The 21,268-nt window shown below is 28.6% G+C and overlaps 1 pseudogene; it reads right to left on the bottom strand.

The window, feature by feature from the left end:
• Positions 1–16,009: 16,009 nt before the first annotated feature.
• Positions 16,010–18,705, bottom strand: LOC126553140 (putative nuclease HARBI1; annotated as a pseudogene).
• Between the last annotated feature and the right edge of the window lie 2,563 nt (positions 18,706–21,268).

The following is a 21,268-nucleotide window of genomic DNA, read 5'->3' as shown; positions in this document are numbered from 1 at the left end:
TTTGTTGTAATTTAATTTAAGTTCATACATAATACATTTAATATATATTATAATTAAGTTTATCAAGGTCTATTATCTTTGGTATAAACATTTTAATAACTCAAGAACTACTCATTAACATTTTGATTTAGATTAATAAAAAAATAAAATGTTCAAAACATAATTTAATTAACATAACTTAATTAAACATAACATTTATTTTTTTTCACTTTCAGATGAATCTTTATGTTACACATCAGATATTGAACCCCAAAACGTGTCAAATATTTTCAAATTACATCTAGCATCCTGGGCTACCAAAGAAAATATTACTTTAAAAGCTATGGATGGTTTGCTGAAAATACTCAAAAGACATGGTGGTCATGATTATCTTCCTTCATCGTCGCGAACATTGTTAAAAACTCCCAGAACTACTTACATTAAATCAGTTGAAGCACAAGGTAGTTATTGGCACTATGGACTGGAATTAGGATTATTTACTTTTTTAGAGAAGTCTAAAAGTTATCATTAGAAAATGAATCAATCAACTTAATGTTCAACATCGATGGCTTACCATTAAGTCATTCATCATACAATGAAATCTGGCCAATTTTAGGTTCAATTTTCAAAGTGAACTACGTATTTGTCATTGGCATATATCATAGTCAAGTCAAAAAGCCTACAGATATTTATGCTTACTTAGAAGATTTTATTAAAGAAGTTAATAACCTAATTCTAAATGGGTTTACATATGAGGAAAAGAGTTTGGTGGTCAGAGTACATTGTTTTTGTGCTGATGTTCCTGCTAAAGCATCTATGCTTTGTATAAAAGGACATAGTGGTTATAACAGTTGTACTAAATGCAATGTTAGAGGTTATCATAAAGAGAGACGCACATGCTTTCCAGTCATCATTGGTGAAAAACGCACAGACCAAAGTTTTAAAGAACATATTGATTATGAATACCACTCAAAAGATCAGAACGGAATATTAATACAAAGTCCTTTGGAAAACATAATTGGTTTTGGAATGGTTACAAATGTTCCTTTGGACTACCAACATCTTTTATGCTTGGGCATAGTTAAAAAACTTATAAGTATATGGTGGGCTGGGGACTTGCGCCATCGTGTTCCATTGAGGTTTAGAAAACTCGTATCCTTCAAGTTGCTTGGAATCAGAAACAATACTCCTCAAGAGTTTCAAAGAAAACCTAGGTCTCTCAAATATTATATGCAGTTTAAAGCGACAGAGTTTAGGCAAATTTTGTTATACACAGGTGTCTTTGTTTTAAAACGTTGTCTTTCTAATGAAAAGTACAATAATTTCTTAACATTACATGTTGCCATTACCATACTTTCTTCCCCATTTTTGATTACTTTTCATCTGGAATACGCTAGGAAACTAATTCATCACTTTCTGACTACATTTAAATTTATATATGGGAGCCATATGATAAGCCATAATTTTCATAGCTTACTACATTTAAGTGATGATGCAGAAAAATTTGGAATATTGGACAATTTCAGTTGCTTTAAATTTGAAAATTTTATGATGCAAATTAAAAAATTAGTCCGGAATTTTAATCGGCCTATACAGCAAATTGCAAGAAGAATAGAAGAAGTTACCAAAAATGCAACACTTGACTTTGAATATATTACATCATGTGACAAAATAATATACAGTGGTGATAATATAAATGGACCTGTACTATCCGGTTGTGAGCCACCAGCTTATAAAAAATTAAGATTTCATAATTTTATCATTATCGCAGGGGATATAAGAAACAATTGCTGTAGTGTCAACGAAGGAAAGACTATTGTTAGAGTAGAAAATATTTTGATGTACAATAATTGTCATGTGATTATAGGCTATGAATATACAGCTCAACAAAACCTTTATTCTATCCCTGGTTTAGAATCATCAATTCTTAATATTTATGAAGTAGGATCACTTAGTGTGATTCTGAAAATGTGGCCCGTTGAAGATATTAAATGCAAATTTTATGCATATGAAACGATGAGTTCAGATGGTTCTTGGGCAGTATTTCCTATTTTACATACATGGGAAAATGAAAAACCTCTTATGTAATTTAAATTTATAAGAACTATTGCTATTTACTATTTTAAATTTTGTAAACAGCATTTATTTTATCAAGAAATAAATTAAATCTGTAAATTAAAATTTCACTATTCCTACCTAAATTTATTGTTTATAAAATATAATATGTAATATAATATGGTTTCACATAAAACAAAACAGATATTGTTGTGAAAGTAATTTATTTTAGAAATATTCTAAACTGCTCTTATCATTAAAAATTATGATTTACTATTATTGAAAAGGTATATTTTTATTTTTATTAATTTATAAACTAATGGTTGGACCAATTGTATGTTTATAAACATAAATTTTTTTGAATTTAGCACTTGTTTTTAAATAAATGGATGTATATAAATTATAATATTATATATCAGTCTTGGTAAGATGATTTCTTTGTAAAAAAAAACTGACAAAAATAATTTCAAGTGGCCATTTTTACCAATTTCTATCAAATACAATAAATTATTATAGAATATTTGATGCGGTTGCCTTATAATCTCGATGTATCTAATAAAAATAGAAAAATGTTCGTTGGTAAGAGCATCAATCGAGGATGTGAAGACAGATTAGGCTTTTTTTTTTTGTTTAAATATTCGTAATTTTCAGAATGAAGTTTATATGGAAAGAAAATTTGAAAATTCGGGAAAAACTGAAAGGTGTTTTCGATGGGATTTTTCTATAGTTTTTTTTTGTTTTTAGATGGTTCTAAATGTAATATAATAATGGTATAAATTAGTATTTTACGATTCAAGGAAGGTTTAGATGATAGATAAAATCATTTATTTTAGGTTGGATTAACAGCTATTCAAATCATCACTGCTTCTTTATTTAAGCTAGCAGCAATTATTTAAAATTAGTTGTTTAAGTTTTGAACATCATTATGCACAGAATATTAAATAACGATTTTAACAAAGTTTGAACTATTATAAAAGTTGAAATTTTTTACTGACAACAAAGTGCACGGGATCAGCAACTACATTATATATTATTTTCATACGTAAATACTTAATATTAATGTCCAATTAATTGCTTTTTCTGGGGTTCTTTAAGAACTTGAAGAGGACTCCTATCGGTATCCTATTACCATTGGTGAAGGAGTCCTTAGTGGGACATAAATAGGACTCTATTGGACTCCTGGTCACATAACCATTTGTTAGCTTATCTATACTCTAGACAGGGACATTCATGGGACTAAAGAGGACTCCTTGCAGTATCCTTTTTATTACCCGTTTTGGAGTCCTGAACAGGACACTAATTTACTCTACGGTAGGAGTCCTGGTGCTACTAGGGTCGTCGACGAATTTACAGAAAATGATATAGAATCAAAAAAACTGACATTTTTAAGTTCCCTTGTTCTTGATGAAAATGGTAGAATAACATTAGAGGAAGAAACAAGAGAACAACACAATTCTCCTCGATGGCACGCCGAAAGAAGAAACCGTCTCACAGCATCGAATTTTGGTAACATATGCAAACGAAGACCACAGACATCATGTAAAAAACTTGTTTACAATTTACTATACCATCAATTTTCTACTAAAGCCACGGAGTATGGCAAATCTATGGAACCTCAAGCAATTAAAAAATTTGAAGAAATTAGTGGTAAAAAAATAATGTCTTGTGGTCTTTTTATTGATGGAAATACGTCTTATTTTGCCGCCACGCCTGGTAATATAATTTTTAATAAATAAATTTTATTTTATTTAAATAATTAAATCGTAGATACTTATTAAATACGTTTTATAATATTTTCAGATGGATTAATAATTGAAGATGACTCATTAATTGAGATAAAATGTCCCTATTCTGCCAAAGATTATTGTAGTTGTATTGATGCTGTGAAGGATAAAAAGGTACCTATAAAAATGAAAATATGAAATTAAATTGTATTATATTTTAGACTTTTTTTATAATTTTAAATTTTAGTTGCCGTTTTTAAAATACGACAAAAACACTGAAAACATAAAATTAAAATCTGATAATAATTATTATTATCAGATACAGGGTCAGATGCACATTTGTAAAAAAAAGTCATGTCACTTTTTCGTTTTTTCTGACAAATGGACTTATCATGAAATAGTGATGTATGATCATGATTTTTGGTTACAAATGGAAAAAAAAATTAGATCTGTAAGTATCTGTAAATTATATTATATTCTATGCTATACAAATTGTTTAGGTACCTTATAGTGTAAAATATAAATAGTAGATTATATAATGAAGATAAAATATTAAGATGAAAAGGATAATCAACATGTAACTATACTATGATTTTATTTCAGATTTTATCAAGAATGTTTATTGCCAGAGATAATTAATCCGCAGTACAGTAGACGAATGTTTCTATCGGATATTAAAGATCCACCACATATAATAACTGCGAAAAAGAAATAAGTATCTAGACACATCCAATGGCTAATTATTATTATTATCAATAATAAAATAAAAAATTAAGTACATGTTTTTGTTTAATTATTGATATCTTAAAAAGTTTTAAAATGATTACAATTATCTAATACCTACATATATGATATATACATATAACTATATAAGAACAACAAACTATCGTACAAAAATGTCACCTTTAATAAAACAGACTACGCAACACGTTTGTTATACACATATATTCCTACCTATATAATTTGAATGAATTTATTATTCCATAATATGTATTAAAAAGTAATTGGGTTATAAATGTAAATCAAGTCGTGTTCTATAACGTTTATTGTGCTTTTTGTTCATTGGTACACATATTAAAGTTAATAGGAGCTTAAGTCAGTAGGTTTTGAGCGTAATGCGAGAGGTGAGCACGATGCGTGCATAGAAATATACAGGCGACTTAAAATACGCGAAACGCACGATACGACAGTCAGCGGAATAATAGAGCGTCTCTCCCGACACTAGTGATGGCGTGAAATAGCAGTAGCAGACAGCAGTGATTTTTTCACAGTGATTCTAAAGTAGCAGTCACAGACTGCTACTCAGATATTGAGATACCAGTGATTGCTACTTTTTTCATTTTTGATATTTTTAATCATAAATGGGGCGCTACTGATATTGACTGATACTATGAATTAATGTGATATGTGATTTTGTGAAAATCGCAAGTGATAATTTAGTGATATGATAATATGATAATATCAGTAATAATATTAACAGATATTATCATATTATTTTAATTTAGTTAATTATTTAATATTTATCAGATATTATATTAGTTATTATAGTGATGTACTGATATTTTGATTTATGTATAGGGAATATAGTATATAGTAAGTATAGTCGTGGTAACATGAACAATTTTGTATTACTGGTGATTAGTACCTATAAAACTAAATATCAAATATCAATTATGGCCATAATATATTAATTTATTGGTTCAGGATATAATTATAAATTGTCAATTTACAGGTAATGACTAACACACTAATGAGCAATGGCTCTATCTAATAATTTAATTTAATTTCCATTTTGATTTAAGAACAACAGCATCTGTGCTTTTTTAGAATTTAAACGACATCTTCGGTCAGATAATATTAAACCTGCTTTTGAAAATACGCGCTCGCATGGTACCGATGAACTTAAACAGCACAACATTCTTCTCGCCAAAATGCTAAGAAATGGAAAATTGTGTTTTTGTTCTTTCCACCATATCAAGGGATTAGAATTTCTCGGAACTAATGCTTCTTCCATGTAACGCTGAACTTCTATTATTGCCCGTGCTTTTGAAGTTTTTTCAACCGGTTGCATATGAGTAACTTGCGTATCAATAGTTTCCCAAATTGAAAATGTTTTTTCTTTAGGTTCAGATGTGCTTCCTAAAGATGTTGAAAGTTCAATATTTGATGTAGTAGTAACTTCAGATCTGGTCAAAGAAATTAATTGACTTGTGGAATCGATGATGTCATTTTTTATAGTATTTAGCATACTATCGTTGTTTACAAATGGTACATTTTTAAATCGGGGATCCAGAAACGTACATTTGCTTAAAGTATTACTTTTTTCAATGCTTCCCCAGCTTTTTTTGTCATTCATACCAGTAACTAAATTTTTAATTAAACCATTTGTTCTTTGTGAGTAATTACATTTTTTCATTAATTCACAGACATTTTGAAGACCGTGAACTATGACAATTGTCAATGAAGCTGTCATGTACTGTTCACCACTGATTGCTTTAGTTGCTTCTTCAAATGGGCTTAACACATTGCAAAATTCTTTAACAGTTAACCATTCCTCTGAGTTTAAGCTGTCTGGGGCTTTGTCTAAAAGCCCTATTGTTCCTCGAATTGCCAATTCCAAATCAACAAACCGCTGTAGCATATAAAATGTTGAATTCCAACGTGTTGAAACATCTTGAAGCATTTTTTTCGGTTGCTTTTCCCCTAAATTTGTTTGATAAGTCATAAGCTTGTGATGGGCAGTGGTATTTTTTCTGAAATGTGTTGAAATCGCTTTAACTTTATCAATGAGACTGGATTCTTGTTTTAATGCAGATTGTACAATTAAATTAAGGGTGTGAGCAAAACACCCAAAATTTTTTAATTGTAAAGTACTTAATGCATTTTTTATATTGTATGCATTGTCTGATACAGCAAATACAATTTTTTTATCCACGCCCCATATTTTTAAAACGTTTTTAATCTCCTTGCTAAGATTTTCGCTTGTATGGCTTTCACTATAAGGGTGACAACTCAACAAAACTGATCTAAGTACAAAATTTAGATCAATAAAATGTATTGTGATAGCCATAAATCCTTCTGTATTTCTTGAAGTCCAACAGTCAGTTGTAATACAACCAGTTTCCAATTCTTTATCAATTAAAACTTTCATCGCATTCATACATTTTTCATATTCTGCTGGGATTAAAACTTTAGATATAGAATGGCGGTTAGGGATTTTATAAGTAGGATTAAGTAATTGTATAAATTCTTTGAAACCTTGATCATCAACTACACTAAATGGCTGCAAATCTTTTGTAAATAGTTTTAAAAAAGAATGGTCCAATTTTTTTTGTGTATCAACAGACATTTTTTTTGGCACGTAGTTTGTAATTGCTAATTGTTTTCTTTTGCAAGGGTTTGGAATATTGATAAAACTGTTCCTATCTTGTGCTTCAAGTTCAACTGGAGTGTTTCTTTGATTTTCCAATCCTGTACCAATATTTACACCAGATGTCGAAGCCATAGACATAGGGTCATCAATAGTACTACCATTATCGCTAACTTCCTATTTAATGTGATCATAAAGAAAAAAAACATTTACTTAATATTAAATGAAACCATATGTGTATATTACTGTTAGATTGACTTAAATGTTTATATTTATTTATTCATATCGTCAAATTATTTTATTTTTTTTTAATTTTATTATACCTATCATAATTATTTAATATGCTACCTAATACCTACCTATACAAATACAAATAGTATTATTATACTTAATAAAAAATGTTTTTTTTTTTTTATAAAAGAACTTCTAAGCTTAGTTAAAAATAAAAGTTTAATTTAGGTAAACCATTTAAGCCAAACTAAAATATAATTGAATTTATGTGATGTTTACCTTTGTAGTAAATGAATATAATAAATGAGCATTTTGTAAATGCTTTTTCAAGTTTGTTACACTTGTTTTGAATGATAATTTTCTTTTACATAAATCACAAGTAGCAACATTTGAGTCAACTTTAGTAAAATGTTGCCAAATATTACTAGTTCTTTTATCTTGACTCATTTTATTTTAATTTTACTTTGAACGATGGCAAAAAACACAGTACACAGGTCACAGACTAAAGGCAATACAGACACCTAAATAAAATATTTGATGGACTAAGACTAATCATAAATAAAACCTATATTGTTACATAGTGTTTAGAACCTGTGAAGACATGCAACTATTTGTTTGAATATTGTTTGTACTTTGTAGTGCAGAAAGTGTAGTGACTATCTTTTTATAGATATAAAATACAAAAAATGTTTGCATGTCAATTCATGTAAAATGTAGATGTAACATGAGCAAACTTTATTTTATGTCGATATATCTTATACTTAAAGATACTTGTGACTAAATATACCAAATATAAAAATATCAAGGGAGCAGTTTCCCCCTCCCCCCAATTTACGTCTGTGTATGTAGAATGCCTACCTCCCTGATAATATCAATGTCTTATAATATAATATATATAATAATTATTAACAATCCAGAGAAAAATAACAAATCTGATTTAAATAACAAGTAGTAAGTAGCAACTGCTATTTTATTATTAAATATCATTATTTTATATGTAAAATATTATAATACGAGAAATAGCAGTCACTGCTATTTTCACTGCTACTTTTTCAGTAGCAGTAGCAACTGCTACTGCTCCTGAAAATAAATCACAGTTCACCATCTCTACCCGACACTGCGGTACGTGAACCCAGTCACGGAGGTAATGGGCGTGGTTACGGCCTGCAGCGACGGCGGCGATACGGCGCACAATGCCATCTCTGGAGCGTTGCATACGTTTTACTTTTACTATTGCGTCCTCTTAATGAACTAATAAATAATTTTAATACTTTTTTTGTAATAAATATTTTTTAAAAACTTATTTTTGATACTTTTTTTAAAGCTTTTTTGGAAGATTTAGACGGCTTTATTGCTTTTTTTTTATTGATTTTCGTTAGTTTTTTATTGCTTTAAAATCCGTACTCTAATAATAACAATTTATAATGATGATAAAAACATTTAAACATATAATTTTTTATTAAAATATATATTTACAAATAAAATGAAGTATTTTTATGTAAGTTTTTTTCTAGCTTTTTAACGGGCCCCATTAGACCAAAGTCCAAACATGAAAAAAATAAAAATATTCTTATAGGTACCTACTATTAAAAGTACAAATTATCACTCAATGTAATTTTAAGCTGAGAAGACTATGGGCCCTTTACACACGTGGGCCCCGAGGACGTGGCCCATCCTGGCTCCCCCCTTAATCCTTAATCCTATAGTTTATTAACTAGTAACTACTGCAAGGTTGTATGAACAATCAACAAACATTTATTGAGCTAATGGCTAAAAAAATTATCACACTTTGCACTTGTGCAATCTATCATTTCTTATGGTACTTATTTCATTTTGTGGAGGTACATACATAACACATCTCTAAAACCTTGGAATAACACGGAATTCACTGGTCAAATTCATTTTTAATATGACTCACTTGTTTCAAACCTCTAAACTATACAGAGAATTAAATATATTAATTTCAAAATCATTGTACCATAATAATAATATTTGTTTATTAATGTATAATTTTAAAAATTACATTGCTGTACCAAGTCATAATTATTCTACCAGACTTCAATTTAAGTCAAATGTCATTGTTCCAAAAATTAGAACAGTTTTTGGGCAGCAATTTTATTTTGTCTTGATCATAATTTAAATGTACACAATTTCAAAACGTTTTCAAAGTATAAAAATGATAGTATTTTATTTTCTCATTTAGTTATTAAAATAAATTGATCTGTTATAATTCATATAGTTAAAAATTGTTTCTAACCATATAATATTATCCATGGTTCCCTCCTCTAGCACAGCCATCAGCTTTCGAGGAGATCCATCAATTTTTAAATTAGATGTAAAGTACCTAACTAAATACATTGTACTATATAATTTGTAAATATGAGAAGGCATCAATAAATTATGAATTACTGCACACCTGTATTTAAATAGTTTTTATCTATGAATCATTTATTTTATTCAATTAGTAATATTATATTTAAATTATTACATTTATCAATGTTTTCAACTGTTTTTATTTATTTACTTTGTATAGGTTTGTCCTAAATGCTTTAATGTTTATGAAACTAGTACACTTCATGTTTGTCAATGCAGCCACACTACAGTAAGGTAATATTGAGCTATTAAATATTAATTTTAACCAATAAATATTTTAATATACAACTGTACAAGGTGATTTACCAAACATGTTCACCTCTAATTTTTCCTTTAGTTATGAAGTTATTGAAATTCTAATTCTTGAAACATTTAAATATACTCAAAGACCATATTTTGAAATTCTTGAATTTTTTTGTAGTTTTATACTACTTAAGGAATGTCAAATGGCGATACAAACTTCTAATTTTCTAATGAAAAAACCCCTTTTTTACTGTAAATTATTTAGTGGATAATTTTTTGAACATTTTGATTTCCCTAATTCAAAATTCAAAATTATTGAGTTTTTTAATTATTAAAATGTTTGTATTATGGATAATAGTCCTTAAAAATGGTTTTACATAAAAATAAAATAGACATAAAATTAGATTTAGTATTTATTATACTTGGGCCATTTACAAATTATTAATATTAATGACTACAATTTTAAAATCACCATAGCCCCCATATCTTATAAACCCATTATACCATGAATCTTTTATTCTTAGAACATTAAGTTGAATAACTCAAAAACTACCCATAGAAATGTTGATTCTGATAGATACGTCAAAAATTTCAGAAAAATTACCCACTGTATAATTTACAATTGAAAAAAGGTGTTCTCAATTGAAAAACTGAAGTTTGTATCTTTACAGGATACTCCTCAAGTACCTGTACAAAAAAATCTAAAGAATTTGAAAATATGGTTTTAAAATATATTAAAATCAGATTTTGAATAACTGCATTATTGAAGAAAAAGGGGTAAGCATGCTTAGTGAATCACTCTTTATAATTCTTTTATTTTGCACTACTGGTATAGATCTCATAAAATTGAAGCCAAACATTTACAAAGGTAATAATTAACTATAGAAATCTATGTGTAAGGTATTTTAAATGCTGATATTCTATTATGTAATGCAACTACTAATGCTATTACTAATGCTTGAACAGGTATGAGACTCAAAATTGTAAACAACGTATGATAACTTGCTTGCAAATAATGCTGTACCGTTAACAGGTTTTTATTTTTAAAATATAGTCTTATTTGGTCTCTTGTTATGTTCTATTTAATAAAAAATATTTATTTATAAGTGCATATTTAAAATATACATTATGTGTTTACAGAGAATATTACAATGCCTGTTGTAAATAATGTTTGCACAGCAGAAAATACAAGTTTTATGTTAGAATGTTACCATCAATATATGGAACAAATTGGTCCGATGAAAAAATTTAAAAATAAAAGATGTATGTGGATGAAAATTAAACAAGACATTCAGGACAAATTTAACTACTCATTCACAGATATACAAATACAAATTAAAAATCGCTATAAAATGGTTTTAAAAAGATATAAAATGTCTACCAAAAATAATAACATTACTGGATCTTCTCCAAAATTTAGTACGGTTGATAATGAGTTCGCAAAAATTACTGCATTGGGCGACTCTATTGAGTCGGCTGTCCAAGTTGGTAAGTTATTAATAAGCTTAACATAATAAATATAACATTTGAAGAGTAAGTTCTTAAAATTAATTTATATTTCTTTTTAAGGTACATCGAGTTCTGGACTTAAACGATTGATCAAAGAAGATATTGTACCCAAAGATATGCCAATCTGTTGCCGCCGCAACAAAATAATTATAATATAGGTAATATTATTTTTAAGCTTAATTAATATCGGGAAGCGGGAACAGCTGGTCACACACACACACACACACACACACACACACACACACACACACACAACACACACACACACACACACACACACACACACACACACACACACACACACACACACACACACACACACACACAAACACTCGCACGCCGCGGCCGCCCGTTATATTTATTTTCATTTTTTCTATTATAGGTATTTATGTTATCTTTGTTTTGTTAATTATTATAATAATATGTTGTCGATTGTGAATTATTATATAAAATATGGTAATTACGCGATCGCGAAATTGTCCGTCGGCTGTATAATATTAGGTATACTATATTTTACCGGACACCCTTTTTTTTGTAATTTTTTTTTTTTGAAATAATGTAGTTTGGTATACTAAAAACGATAGCGAAGACAGAATTTGGGGCTCGGACTTAGTTTTCAAGTTATAAGCCTGTGAAGTTAAACCCTTTTTCACAACCTACTTAAATAAGCAGTTTGGTTGAAAATTTAATTATATATTTTAAATATATTATTGTATATTATATTATTCTGTTACCGCAATTAAGTTCTTAGCTGCTGCAGCTGCTGTGATATTCATCGTGATTTTACCCATATATGCTATATTGTTTATAAGGTGGTTACCCAATGCGAGTAGCAACGCGAGCATCACTATAAAAACTTTTTTTTCACATTGGTACCACTGCTGGATCACTGGTATCAGTCATGATATCATTTTTCGGACAACCATACCTCATTTACAGGTCACAATATTATCACAAGTGTTTTTAATTTTTATTTACATTAATTTAACATTTAATTTTATTAATTTATTTTATTTTAATTTTATTATAATTATTGTTAGTCTTCTCTCCGGTGATGCTGTATTAACGCCCGTTTACGTGTGCTAATCGCCGTGTGTTATTTTTTGTTAAATAGTATTGGTGTACGGCGCGAATCGCCTTATTATTTTAGATTCTGAACGAAGTGATGAATGTATTGATTTTACAATGGTGTGTGTTTTTTTTTTTGTTTTTGTGTCTGTGTACAGCATAACTATTCGAAATAATGCTTCAATTTCAAACTATGGGGGTAGTTTCCGATGTAAAAGTGAATATCCTTGGTGAATTATAGAGGTAAAAAGTTAACATTTTCCAACAGTTTTCAAAAAAATCGAGAAAAACAAAAAAAAAATTACGGAAAAACGGCAATTTTTACGCAAAACCAGTTTTCGACCAAATCGATTTTTTTTTATGGTTGTAATTCAAAAACTAATCACTGAAAATACTTGAAATTTTCACCAAATGTTAATGTCAGTAGTATCTGTATATAGTTAAATTTTCAAAAAATTTTGACTTTTTTTGAGTTATTTATAGACTACTGAAATTTTCGATTTTTTTTAAAATTTTTTTTTAAAGTGTCGATAAAAAATTTTTGGATGACCAAAAACTTTTGAAAATTTAATACAAGGTTCCTTATGAGTTTTTTTTATTGTAGCTAAAAAAAATTAAAAATCGTTAGTCACAATTTTTTTTTTATAAGAGTTTATAGTTCAAATTTTTACGAAATCTGTCGAAAACGTGAAAATTTGCAAGTAATTTTGAAGTTGAAAAATCATAAAATTTTTTTCTTTTATAACTAAGTTTTGAAAATTTGGTACAAGGTTCTCCATACATTTTTCTTCAAATATCTGTAAAAAAAACTACCGGATTCAGACAAATTTTATGAGTGTTTGAAATTTAAATTTTTACAAAACCGCTCTAAATAACGGTTTAGCCTCAAACGATTTTTGATATTTGTTATAATTCAAAAAGTTTAAGTCGTAGATACTTGAAAATTTTACCAGTTATTTAGATTGGCATTTTATTTACTTAATTTAATTTTCAAAATACTTTGGGTTTTTTGAGCTATTTATAGACAACTGAAATTTTCAATTTTTCTGAAAAATTTTTTTTGAAGGGTCGATAAAATTTTTTTGGCCCTATCAAAATACTTGAAAATTGTATACAAAGTTCCTCATATATTATTCTTATAGTGATTAAAAAATTATAAGAATACATAGGCACAATTTTGTTATTAGCATTTGAAGTTCAAATTTTGACGAAAATTCGTCAAAAGCATGAATATTTGCAAATTATTTGAAGTTGAAAAATCATAAAATTTTTTGTGTTTATAACTAAGGATTAATAATACAACACTAAGTTTCCATAAGTTTACCTTCAAGTATCTATAGAGAAAACTCGAAGCATCATTATAGGAAAAATTTTAAGTGCGTTTGAATTTTAAATTTTAACGAAATCGCGTAACGATAACGATTTATCCTCAAACGATTTTAAAATTTGTTATTATTCAAAAAGTATAAGTCGTAGATACTTGAAAATTTTACCAGTTATTAAGATTAGCGTTTTCTTTACGTGATTTAATTTTCAAAATATTTTGACTTTTTTGAGCTATTTATAGACAACTGAAATTTTCAATTTTTCTGAAATTGTTTTTTATGTGTCGATAAAATCTTTTGGCCCTATCAAAATACTTGAAAATTTAATGCAAAGTTCCTCATAAGTTATTATTATAGTGATTAAAAAATTATAAGAATACATAGGCACAATTTTTTTTTATTAGCATTTGAAGTTCAAATATTGACAAAAATTCGTCAAAACCATGAATATTTGCAAATTATTTTGTAGGTATATTTCATAAAAAATTTTGTATAAGTAGCTAAGAGTTGAAAATTTAATACAAGGTTTTTCATAAGTTTAACTTACATTATTATAAAAGAACTTAAATTTTGTTGTATTCAGGCATTATTAAAACATAAACCACCTTTTTCACCAACCACTAGAAATTATATCCTAGGCTGACAAATCATCTTCGTTCAAAATCGTTTTTCGTATACAATGATAACTATCATTGGATTCAAATTTAACACTCCTGTAATATATAATAATGATCCATACGGCACCTAATGTACAGCAGAGCGGTACTCACTTGCCCGCTTTTTTTATTTTATATACTAGTGTGCGCTGAACGCCACAAACTTATTATCATATTATAGTAGGTATATATACGGCGCGAATCGCCGCAGTTTTTATTATATTATCTTATTGGCGCTAATCGCCGCAGTTATTAGTTATATTTTATTGGCGCTAATCGCCGCAAGTTTTACCATTTTTTAATTTTGTTATTTATATTTTTGTTGTGTGTTGTGAAATTATTAATTATATAGACTAGATTAGGCAGCAGCTGGCCAGCCGAGCACCGACAATTATTGTGAGTTTTATTTTTCTTTAAATTATAATTTATTTGTATTTTTGCTATATTATTGGTTGTGCCGAACCGGCAACTATTATATTATTATTTTTACCTGTTGGGCCAGGAGGGCCACTTATTATTACATTCTGTCGTGCCATAAGGGCCGTACAGTATATTATTTATATATTTATATTGTGTTTGGTCATAAGGGCCGCACATTATTTTTGCATACATTCTTTTTATATTATACCTTAATTTGTCGTGCCATAAGGGCCGCCTTTTATATTAATATTAAAGCTTTACGGTTACAGCTCCAATAGCTGATATATATCATATTATACTTATACTATTGTATACCAGCTATAGCTATAACAGCTGCTTATAATATTATTTATCTTGTTCAGCCATAAGGGCTTTGATTTATTTATTATCATAATTTTGTACCTTGGTGTTGCTGTGTTTTATATATTTTTAAATATTATTATTGATATTGTGTATACATAGCAACTTATTTACCAGCAATCGTGTTACCATTTATTTAATTTTAATTTAATTATTGTATACACATCTACATATATACACACAACACACAGATAATACACATAATTATACTACACGCATTACGTAGCTCGACAGTTTTTGTCCGGCGATCCCGACCTCTGCTGTTCGAGCTATTACATCACCACACACCCAGCTAGTCCTCGCACATTCAAGACCTAGGTGTTAGTGGTGAGCAATATTCGTAGGTGTCCGGGGTGCGCGTATTATCGTCATATGCTCCCGGCCCGTTCACAATCGTTTCAAACAAAAAAGTTAAAACTTCTGTCACAGATGTTTTAATTGCTATGCTCAAAGAAAAAAAAGAAAATAAAAAACAAAGAGAACTAAACTGTGAAAAGCGCCATACTGAAAAAATTGATTTGCTTAGAGCTCTTTTAAATAATAAGTGAAATTTTAGTTGTTTAAATTTTTTAATTGTTATAAATGTTATTTAAATTTCTTACATACCTAAGTTAATTTATTTTAGTTTTATAATATTATATTATATGTTTTATTATTTAATAATAAAACAAATGCCATTCCTATTAAATGTATAAATTACAATGAGTTTGATAATATTAGGCGTTTTGTCATTCCTTTTGTACGAGCATCTAAAGATCTTGGATTTAAATCTGCTAATATTATATGCTGAGGTTCTTCTCGTAGTAGTTCTGTGATAATGATACCATCTGACTCTGAACACATATTGTGTAAAACACAACAAGCCAGAACAAAATTGGCATCTTTTTCAGTCAATGCAAAATCTAATTTTAATAATTGACGAAAACGCCCTTTTAAAAGGTCGAAAGTGTTTTCTATGACAACTCTTGTTTTAGAATGATTTTTATTAAACTGTTTTTCGGTAACAGTAAGATTACCATAATCTTTAAATGGAGTTATTATGTTCTCTTCCAAAGGGTAAGTTGAATCAGCTAATACATGGAACTTAGATCCACACACTTCATACAAATATTGGTCTTTATAAATAAATGACATTTGTAGAATCCGTGCATCATGCATTTTACCAGGGGTCCCAGTGAAAACATCAAGGAATTTTTCTTAGCATCACAAATAGCTTGAAGTGTTATAGAACAATCATGGTGCCTATTGACATATGTAGATCTAATTTTATGTTTAGGTTTTCTTATGCTAATTTAAGTACCATCTATTGCACCAAGAATGTTTGGTATACCAGCAATCTAAAATAAAATGCATTTAAATTGTTATGGTTACACTTGGAATATTTATGTTTAAAATTATATAGTATACACCATAAAATGTTCTCAAATTCTTTAGATTCTGAGCAAAGCGTTAGGTTATTTTTACAATGATGTGTGATTTACTTTCTAGATTTTTAATGGTTAAATATGGTAATAGGAATGAACAAAATCTACATTTTGAAAACTCAAGAGTGTGGTAAATAGGAAAATAATAATAATGTAACTCAGTTATAAAAAGTAGGGGGAATTAAGTTAGCTTTAATTTGAGACAAATGAAAATAGATTCAATATCATGCTTAAGTAAGGAAAACTTTGAAATTAAATTTAACATATCCATTACAAAGATCCCTCGCAGCTGCTCAACACCTAATTTATAGCAAAGTGGTACACACCCACTTGCCCACCTATTGTTGGTTTTCTTCAAGCTATAATTTTAAGTGTAATAATATTATTTTTAAATAATAAATTTTAGCTACTAGAACATTATTGTTATTAACATTAATTAATTATTTATAAATAATGTAGATACTTTTTAAATTCATCAGATGTTTCTTTTTTTTTCTCATTTGTATTGGACATTTTAATAATATCAGGCATAATATTTAATAAAAACCAATAACTCTTTCAATTACATGAAAACATGTAGATTCACTACAATTAAACACCTGAGCTGTTATTCTAAGAACGGTTTTATTACCAGCAAACTAAAATAAAAATTTACCTAATTAATAAAAGAAATGCAAAGAACTGAAACTATATTTATATTTACAGTGGTAGTCAAATGGTTTTATTATGTGGAGGGAGGGGTATATGGTTGATTTTTACATACACTAATAATTATTTAAAAATATAATTTATGGTTACCATTTTATACCTAAATGTAAGATATTGTAAAGGAGTTTTAATCTTTTATTAATTCCGCCGAACTTTTTATTATTGATTCCGATGGCTATCAATTTTGCCGGATATTTGTTTATGTTGATTCCACTGACTGTATATTTTTTAATCAATAGTATAAGATACACCCAGTTTACCATATTTTTTAAAATTTAAATATAAACATTTCAAAAAACAATTCAAACATTCTTGTAAGTAAAATTTATTAAAATAGTAAAATAATAAAAATAATATATTTTAAAATTTATTTAGAAAAACGCCAAAAAAGCAAAATTAATTTAGTAACAATAAAATAAATAATAATATAATGTTTAACAATTTATTTGATTAATGCCAAAAAACGCAAAAAAATTTAGTAAAAATAAAATAAATAATAGTAAATAATGTAAAATGTAATAATTAACTATAATAATAATATAATTGATTTTATTTCAGAACAGTGATTTGATGCCAGTTTTATAAACTTAGTAAATCTATCAATTTTTTATTTTAATTATCTTCAAATTTTAAATTAATTAAGGCTTTTATATTGTTTTTATTAAAACAAATATTACAAGTATTAACCGGAGGAATCAATAATAAAAAACTACGGCGGAGTCGATAGCCGGCGGAATCAATAGATTTTACAAGTAAAAAGGTCATTTCGCTGCAAATATTGGAAAAAAAATAATGAATGTATCTAACTTCCATTTTACTTCCCCTGTTATTTTAGAATAGATTAATATTCATATAATAAATGTTGTGTAACTTTCCATAGAAATATGAGTATATGTGCTTCAGCTGATGATACTGTTTTTTTTCCTGCAGTATATTTTGGATAAAAATCACTTATTTCAAAATCAGAAATTATTTTGTACACTGTAACCCGGGAAAGTCTAAAATCTTTTAAACTATAAAAAGATAAAATTTAAATCATAGAATTGTATATGTCAAAAAAATTTGAGAAACTAGGTACTGGTAAGTAGTCTACAAAGTCATACTTTCATCTGTAAATTTATGAACAACCTTTTCAACAACATTTTGGATTTTTGGTTTTGAATGAACGTAGTCACTAGAAAGTATAATACTAAACCATTGTTCATCGTCATAGGAGTCGGAAGATGATGATGATGATAAAACACCCGATCTCACCAACATAGAAAGTTTCTTGTTATGATCTATAGTTAACTTCCAAGTAGGTATAAAGGTATACCAAATATAAATACTTTAAGAAAGCATTATACATACAAGTAACAAAATACAAAATATAATTCAATATTGAAGTTTAGAGATTTGGTTAAAAACGTATAACTTATTTTAAGCGGCCATTAAGTAAATAATAATTATGATAATAATTAATAATATGATAAATAGGAAATTAGATAATAATGTTCCCTGTTATCGAGAAAAACTGTTCATATTTATATAATGCACTCATTGCACTGACAAAATCGGTGGTGCAAATAATGCGCACTGAGTGCACACCAGTGTTGTCAGTGCAATTAAATCGAATACAAAACACCGCACTAGTTCTCTGAATATTGGTTAAATCGAATACATTTTTGCACTCAGTGCAAAAATGCGTCAAATCGAAAACGCTATAAGTGTGTGTTTTTCTTTTGATCTTGAAGCAATGTTGTGCTTCAGGTTATTTCTTTATGGTTAATGGATTCTCCAACAAAACAAATTGAACCACTTTTACCATTTGCATGTATACTGTCTATTCTACAGCATTCATCAGTATAGTTCTTAATGGTATATGTGTCAGTAGATTTTGAACCAGTTTCTTGGAAGAACTTATTTAGATTGTAAAAGAACGATATCCGCATTAATATGAGCTTCAATTTTTTAAAAAGACCTTATATTGTGTGACATGCAGGAGAGTGGCATGTGGTGTGTCATAATTCTAGAAAAGCGTGGAATAAGAGCCACAACTTGGTGTCCTGAGTCTGCACATTTCATGTTCAACTTTTGCAGAAGGTTTTGGTGGCTTTGCAGGAAAGTAGTCTATACGCAAACCTTGAGCCGAAGTATCTCGACTACATCCTACATATAACATATTGCACTTCAAGAGTTTTTGAAGTATATGAAATGCTACAGATTGATATGTGGCACCTTGACTTTTGTGTACCGTCAATGCCAAAACTTCCACTAAGGGCAATTGCATTCTAGTTACTTTATGGTGCTCTGCATTACCGAGTTGAAATTCTAATTTTATAATTTCAATTGGTGTCCACTTGCGCATATCATCTGTGTGTTCGCCTTCGGGTTTTAGTTTGTTGTTTATCTTCTGTCTGGTTAGTGACCCCACATCTGGCTCATCAAACTTGATCCAAACTCTTTTTGCAACTTCTTTACTTCCTGCAGTCTGTCCTTTGTTTATTTGCATGAGTTCTCCGATTGCACCGTTCACTATGCCGTCTTCGGTTGAAATGTTTGCTATCACCATGTATTTAGCTGTTTCTTTTACAACTAACCTTAAAGCTAAGCCCATAGTCTTTTGTCGTGGCAGTTTCTTGGCAGATTCAATATCCGATCATTTTGCAGACGTATCAATGCCTTCGGATATGAAACTAACTTGATTCATAGAGTTAAGCACTCTCCTATTCACTTCGTCAACTTTGTTACTAGTAGCCCAAAGATGCATTACTTGTGGTTGAAAAGTAATGTCTAGGTGGGTTATACGATTTTGGAAATATTTTACATCAGCTTCCTCCAACTTTTTTAACATTATTGCAAATTGTTTGTCATCCTTTTGGCGCGTTATTTCAGTCAACTCATAAAACTTAAATGTTTCCCAAATAGATTTAATCGATAACATTTCTACAGCACTTGGAAATTTAGACAATATTTCTTCAAAACTACTAACTAAATTATTTGCAACTGAAAATAACCTTGATAACTCTGGTTTCAAGGAAACTAGAATTCGTAAAAAGAAAAGATTAGATGGAGAGCAAACCTCTGATGAACGATTTGATTCAGTATCAGAAAGGTAAAAAGTGAACAGTCAAATTCATGGTTGACACTCTTTTGTAATTTGAAAATTCTAAATATACTTTCATATAATAAATTACATTTTTCGTTAATTCATGGTATATTAATTGTAATTAAATTGTAATACATGTTTGGTTTATATTTCAGATTTAAAATAAACACTTATTTTACCGTATTAGACCAAATAACAGCATCGTTTAATAACCGATTCAATGGAGCACGAGAAGTTTTAAAGGACTTAAAACTTCTGTCACCAAAACGATTAATTGAGTGTGCAGAGAACAAATTATATAAGTTACCAATTGATTCATTCGTACAATGGTGTTGCTAATACCGGTGCTAATTGAAAGAAATCGCCAAACACTATTACATTTATGTCACCAAATGGTTTATTTATTCTTAATATAGACCTCAATCGTTGATCAATGTATCCCAGTGTTTTTATGCCAACCATGGTTAGGACCATGGAAATTTTATCAATTATCAAAAGTTTTAAATTGGCATGTGTATTTGAAATATCTGAACTTAATTTTGGTAACAATCCGGCAAATTGATTCAATGGTAGTTGGAACGCGGAATGAAGTGTTAAACTTTTTTATTCCATATGCAGCTTTACCTGTTGATGCTGTCAGCAATACGGGAGGAAGTGACAGATCATCTATATCTGGTCTAAGATTTGCTGTCCAAATTATAGATTGTGCTAATGCTCGTATAAGCATTGACTTTC

Source organism: Aphis gossypii, unplaced genomic scaffold (assembly GCF_020184175.1).
Source record: "Aphis gossypii isolate Hap1 unplaced genomic scaffold, ASM2018417v2 Contig00075_ERROPOS54815, whole genome shotgun sequence".
NCBI lineage: Eukaryota > Metazoa > Arthropoda > Insecta > Hemiptera > Aphididae > Aphis > Aphis gossypii.
Note: the sequence above shows the minus strand (reverse complement) of the source record. Positions and strands in the feature narration are given on the sequence as shown.